At 38.0% G+C, this 6,899-nt stretch overlaps 1 pseudogene; it reads left to right on the top strand.

Annotated features, from left to right (window-relative positions):
• The first annotated feature begins 403 nt into the window (after positions 1–403).
• Positions 404–556, top strand: LOC142443827 (U1 spliceosomal RNA; annotated as a pseudogene).
• Positions 557–6,899: the final 6,343 nt, after the last annotated feature.

Raw genomic sequence — 6,899 nt, 5'->3', positions numbered from 1 at the left:
TCTGTAAACATCACCTAAATCACAGTAAGAACAAAGTTTAAACAATCAAAAGAAGCCAACTGCCTGCCATTCAGTAGATTCTGAGGCCGTGTCCCCTGTGGGAAAAGGTAGCACTGCCTTTGGGGGCCTCTCAGACTGTGAGGCCTTATAGGAGCCGAGCACCTTGGCAGAGGAACAGCAGGTGATGCCTGGGCCACCAGGGTATCACCTCATGTTTCTGTTGAATAAAGATGTCTCTATGATTTTGTAGCAAAACTGTTTGGTGTACCCTCGTGTGTGTGTGTGTGTGTGTGTGTGTGTGTGTGTGTGTGTGTAGTTTAAAGTTAGAAGTGGTGAAAATTTCTTAATTAGCAAAATAGAAACATGACTTGCTTATCAAATATATTCTTAAAATTTCCTGTTGATACTTACCTGGCAGGGGAGATACCATGATCATGAAGGCGGTTTTCCCAGGGCGAGGCTTATCCATTGCACTCCAGATGTGCTGACCCCTGAGATTTCCCCAAATGTGAGAAACTCGACTGCATAATTTGTGGTAGTGGGGACTGTGTCCTGTATAAAAAAATTAAAAATCCTGTTGAAAATGAATTTAATTTAAATCTCTTTTGTAAATATGTTTTACTTATCTTGTTGTACAAATAAGAAATCATAGGTAATAAATAATTTCTGGCTTTGGTTTGTTGCCAAAATAAATGTGAAAAGCCTTCACAAAAATTGTGGAAAAATGAAACCAAGAGCTAATGGAATTTTTCAATGAACTTTTGGAAGCCTTCTTTACATATGAAGTACTTTTTAAAATCCAGTGCCGTCAAGTCAGTTCGGACTCCTCACCACGGTAAAACTGCCTCCCAGGGTTGACAAGGTAAAATGGCAAGTCACTGATGGCTCTCAGGCTTGACAGACATTATGGCAAGCTCAAGTCCAAAGAACCAGAGGTCAATGAGCGAGATGCAGGATCCAGACAGAGCACAAAGAAAGAAAGGCTTTCCACAGCATCTTCGTATATAAGAAGTCGTCCACACCCTCAAGCAAACTTTCTTTCAACTGTATCCGGGTGTGACGTACAGTGATTGCGTTTTCTCTACCCTCTCACAACTGATTGGCTGCTCACTGCAGATGCCAATATGGCATTTGTTTATAATTTTAGTGTGAAATTGAACAAATCAATTTTTTCTTTTGTGATACAAAGATGAACTCTGCATTTGCTGCAGAAAAATACTGGTGCCCTCTTGCAATTTACATTTTTGCATCTTCCTCTGTTTGTGACCTCAGGGTAATGGTGAAGACCATCCAAATGGGTATCTCTTCCAGGGATACTTTTGGTGGCAGGACCTCTTCTCTTCTTGTCAGCAAACTCAATGTCATTAAGCTAGTAGAAGGTCTGCCTTTTTTTGTTGGTCTATTACTTTTTCCTCAAGAAGAAGAGCTCAGTGATGCTCATTTCGAACCCTTGCAGACTTTGGGATTTTGTGAATTATCATTGAAGTGAATCTTGGACTTTACATCTTCCCACCTATCTCTACTTATCACTTCCGATACAATAGGACAGTTTCGTTTGCTCTTCCAATAGAAATGTGAATTTGAAAGCTTCCCCATTGACATAGCAAGCAGAGTACCCCAAAATTGCTCAAGTTCCTGGCTACTCAGTGCAAGAGATTTATTGGGATTTTGCTGGATTGCATAAAGATTTGATTGGTCGACAAGATGAGTAATGATATAATTCAAGAAAAAATGTCTAAAATATTCAACAGGACATTTTACTACTCCAAAAGAATCTATTTGTCCTAACCATTCAGGCATAGGTCTAGCTGTACCGTCTCCAGAAATGTGCCACCAAAGAGGAATTCTTCCATTTCTTGATGTAGATGGCTTTAAACTTGTAGTTATTGGAATTGATTCTTCAACTGAAACAACTGAAGTTTCTAACTCATCTTCACTAGTATTATCATTACAAACTACGAGGGCTTCTAATTCATCCAAATCAGAATAATCGGGCATATACTCACTTCCTATCTTGGGAAATAATAACCATTGTTATCAAAATAGTTTGAATAGCAATATAATTAAAATTTTGTATTGTAAAATCAAAATTTTAAAATATAATACACATTTTATTTACCAATTTCATCCACATTAGCATCTGGTTCCTTGTCTGAGTCTATACCACTTCCATCTAGATCATAAATTCGCTTTTTTCCATAAAACAAATCACAATCCATGATGTGGTAATTTTTGTCACTGTCAATTCAAACGACAAAAGAAATGAATTTGCTATGTTTTGAAAAAGTGGAAATATATAATATGTTTTTATGAGTATTACATTTTTGACATAAAACTACAGTTTATGAACATATACAAAAAATATCAACACTAAGACTTCACTAGATGGAAAATTATCATAAAATGCACTGAACGCAAACGACTACTTAACCTCAAACGCACAACAGGCTGAGTTGGGCCAGGCTTGTCATCAGGAATTTGCCTGCAAGCCACCTTAATAGAAAGTGGGGCAAAGGGTCACATGAGCCATGTCCTGACCAAGATGGGCAGAGGGCCTCAGCGCCAATCAGGTAAACTTTTTCATCTGCATCAGTTTCTAATGTGCAAGGATTCCTATCTTCTTCAGTGCCACTTGTGAGTAGATCTGCCACCAATCATAATTTTGTGACAATTTCCTTTGCTTTTGTGTCCTATTTAAGTAGCTATATGGCTACAAATCCTCTGGACAACAATTGGGTCTCATGCATATGGTCTCTCTCATCTGAATGATTTGTTTGTCTTCTGTCTGTCCAGTTTAAGCCTTAGTAAAGTTGTTGTTGGGTAGCATCGAGTTGGTTCCGACTCATAGCAACCGTATGCACAACAGAACGAAACACAGCTTGGTCCTGCACCATCCTCACAAGTGTTGCTCTGTTTGAGCCTGTGGTTGCAGCCACTGTGTCAATCCACCTTATCAAGGGCCTTCCTCTTTTTGCTGTGTCTCCACTATACCAAGCGTGATGTCCTTCTCCAGAGACTGGTCTCTCCTGACAACATGTCCAAAGTACATGTGACAAACCCTGGGCATCGTTGCCTCTAAGGAGCGTTTTGCCTGTACTTCTTTCAAACAGAGTTTTGTTGTTGTTCTTTTGGCAGTCTGTGGTACTTTAAATCTCTTTCCACAGCACCATAATTCAAATAGATCAATTCTTCTTCAGTCTTCCTTAGTCAATGTCCAACTGTGTATTTCGTCATTTGCAAACTGTTAGTTTTCTGTTTGCTGGCAAAAGTTATCTCTAGGTAACAGTATAAATGCCTTTGTTGATCTCTTAAAGCTTCTAGAGGCAATAGCAGGTAAACATATAAGAAACTAAAATTAAACTTTAATATTTTCTTTCCCTTTTCTGGATGCTGATTTGGGTTTTACGCTTTAAATGAAATATACTCAAACTTAATTGAAAACTTACTGATTATGTTGAAATATGAAGTTCTTGTTTGTGTCTTTCCTTGCTCTTTAAAAACTTGTTTAATGTCCTGGTATATGATTGAGAATTTTGTTTCTGCTTTCAGGTGCTTGACTTGCTCTCTTTCAGATTGATTGGTCCAGGTTTCCAGTTCCATATGCCCTGGTTTTGTGATGGAGGGTAAATACAGACCATAGGGCCTTGGTTGGGCATTTAGTGACGGTAAATGCTAAGGAACTCGGGATCATTGCATTGATGCACCTGTTAGTGAGAGGTGCTACAGGGAATCTCAGTTTCATTTTTCAATAAAAATCTGAGAAACCACTTGTTAGTCTGGGTAGACTAGAGAAACAAATTTATAGAGACTCATGTGTGAATAAGAAAGAGGTTTATATACAAGAGCAGTTAAATATTGAGGAAACATCCCAGCCCAATCCACATCAAGTTCATATGTCCACTATTAGCCCATATGTCTAATACCAATCTATAAAGTCATTTTCTGACTCATGAAACACATGCAATGACACTGAATGCAGGACAATCACAGGCCAGTGTGATGGAAGGCTCCTGAAGCCAGTAGCGTTGTAAGCATCTCAGTGCTGACAGGGGTCTCCACGTGGCTTCTCCAGCACCCAGGGCTGCATCTGGGGAGTCTGTGTGGCTTCTCCAGCTCAGGGCACTAGTGCAGTTCCAGGTCTTGTCAGCTGCAATGTCTCCCAGGGCATGAACGGAGAGAGAAGTGTCTTCCGTCTCCACAGAGGAAAATACAGCCGTTCCCAGAATTCTCAGGAGAAAGCCATGTTCACACAGAGGTCTCGTTGGCTTTCTCTGGATTGACATCACATTATGTAACTAGCACACCACTGCGTCACTGTTGCCATCTAACTTGGTGTGTGCATTTTGGGTGGAAATTACTAGTTAAACACACTTGTCCATATTAAATGAATGAAATATTCCTTTTAGACATGAAGCTGAAATGCCCTTAGTGAGCAAAAACAGCCAGCCATTCCAAGGTCTGGACTCTGAGGCCAGTTGGCTTTGTTCAAATCTCTCCTGCTTTTGAGGTTGCCTGGATTTGGAAACACAGATTAAATATTTTCTATGTACTTGCACTTTCGTTACTTTCCGGTTGCATGCCTTACGTTCTGTAGACTAATAGTTTACATTAGTGAAAGGGTGTTGAACTTGTTTTGTGCCTAATCCTTAATGTTTTGTTCCATTTTTTATTAACTGGTGTAAGTGAATCTTTCCTCATATTTTCTTTTTTTAATTTTTTATTGTGATTTAGAGGATTTGCTGAGCAGATCATTTTGTTTCAACTCATCCACTGTAATCTCTTCAAAGAACTATCACTTCCTCTTCTTCCTCCCTGGGCTTCCTGCTCCCACTCCTCCCTGCTCCTGGGCCTGCAGCCAGTGCTGCCCTTTGGATCTAACTACTCTGTCCCTTACACCAGGGTTTTCGTTATTATCTTTTTATTGTCGGCTTTGAACACTCTATCCCTGAACTTTCCCCTCGTGTTACTTTGATTGCTACCTGCTGGGTATTAGATATTTAAGCTTCACATTCTAGTTAAAAAAACGTCATTCTACAATTTACCAAAGCTCCTCCCTCTTTCTCCACATTTAGTTGTGATAAACCTCTTTACAAAATCTCTGCCCCTAACCTAACCCTTTTATCTCCATTTCCTATCAGTCTTCACCCCAGTCCTTCCTGGAGTTCCCCTTCTTTAAATTAAATTATAAGACTTCTCTCTCTTTCCCTAAATTCAGTCATCTCATTCACTTTCATCTTCAATTTGACACACCTTAAGTTCTTAAAGGAAAACCCGTGTGAGTTATTTCCTCATTGAAAATGACTTTTGTACAGGATAATAGCAAAATGCTCACTATAAAGACCCAGGTCTTTCACAAAAAAAGATAATCTATAATTTCTATGCTTAACTGTAGTCAGTTTGCTCCTTCTTCCTCCCAATAATCTGTTCCTTGTAATATAAAGACATTTTAAAGTCCAGATTTAGGTTCAAAATTTGAAATAATGTCAACATCTAAAAGCAAATCTCAGAAGCATTTAAGCACTGGCCTTTAAACAAAGTCTAAGCTGTATTTCACACTGTGCACAGAAGAAGGCTGCATTTTAGCAGCGTAAGAGCCACGCTGGGAGTCTTTGTCAACAGGTCATAAAATTTTTCCTGCACTTTTGATGACAAATGGAATGTTGGTCAAAGCATTTATTAATAGTAATTCTTGGGTTGAGAATGTCCAGCAATATCAATATTGTGGATTAAAAATATCATCACACACACACATAGAACTTCCATTAAGTTTCTTTGTTTTTATTTTCTCAGTCTTTCATTCTGAAAATAGAAAGGATAGGCAGGTTTCACGAGACATGTGTAAAAACCCCAAAACACTGAAAAAGAGAGATAGCTATCAAAAGAAACCAAAAGAAAGAGCTTAGGTGAAATAGAAATAATTCAGAAAGGTGCTTTCAAATAAACATATTAAAATCACATAAAACATAAAACTTAGGAAGAACAAGAATAGGCTGAAATAAAATAATCCTTAAACATGATTCTACTCTTTAAAAGAAAACAGAAATATTGATAAAGGTATTTAAAACTATGTATGTAAAACATCCTCAAATATAGATGAAATAATCCATTTGTGAAAGACAGAGTATAAGTCTACTAGATATTGAGGGCTGTCTAGTTGGCATTGCAGTGTAACACTGAAGTGGGAATAACTTCTTAGTTAAGATCCACAAGAGTGTGAGCTGAGAAAGGGCAAAAATGTGAATGGGGATATCAAATTTCTTTAAGAACGAAAACGGGTGATGAATGGCATATCAGTTATATATAGCTGATTGACTAGATGAAGGTATTTGCCATTATACAGCCAAAAACTTTTACATGCACAATACATAGAAATAGCGTGAAGACCTGCAAAAACAATTAGAAGGAAATTTATAAGGAACCAGAAGGCAAAGGATAAGACAGTAATTCATAATACTGGAAAACAAAATACTTATAAGCATCCAAATTAGATTTGCATTAGTACCAAGCAGGTAAATGCAAATTAAAATAACAATAAGATGTGATTTTACTCTAGTACAGTTGCCTTTGATAATATTAAGTACCAGTATGGATTGTACTGAATCACAAGGGGGAAAAAAAATCACACATTGGTAGAGGGAGTTTAAATAGATAGTGTTTTTCTCTGGAGAAGAATTTTATTAAAAATAGGTAAATTGGTTTTGTAAGACCAACAGCTCTGAACTGGGAGCTCCCTCAGAGAAAGATTGATATGGGGTCTTACTCAAACTCTCTACCATTCAATTGATTCAGACTCTACATTCAACCACACCCTTGTAGAAGCTGAAGGCTCTTTGGACTTCCATACTAAAGTATACTCTACATCACTAAGTTCACAGTTCAAACCTTTTCTCTGTTTCTCG

The sequence above is a fragment of the Tenrec ecaudatus genome, chromosome 3 (genome assembly GCF_050624435.1).
Source record: "Tenrec ecaudatus isolate mTenEca1 chromosome 3, mTenEca1.hap1, whole genome shotgun sequence".
Lineage (NCBI taxonomy): Eukaryota > Metazoa > Chordata > Mammalia > Afrosoricida > Tenrecidae > Tenrec > Tenrec ecaudatus.
The sequence above is the reverse complement of the archived record's forward strand: the minus strand, read 5'-3'. Positions and strand labels throughout refer to the sequence as shown.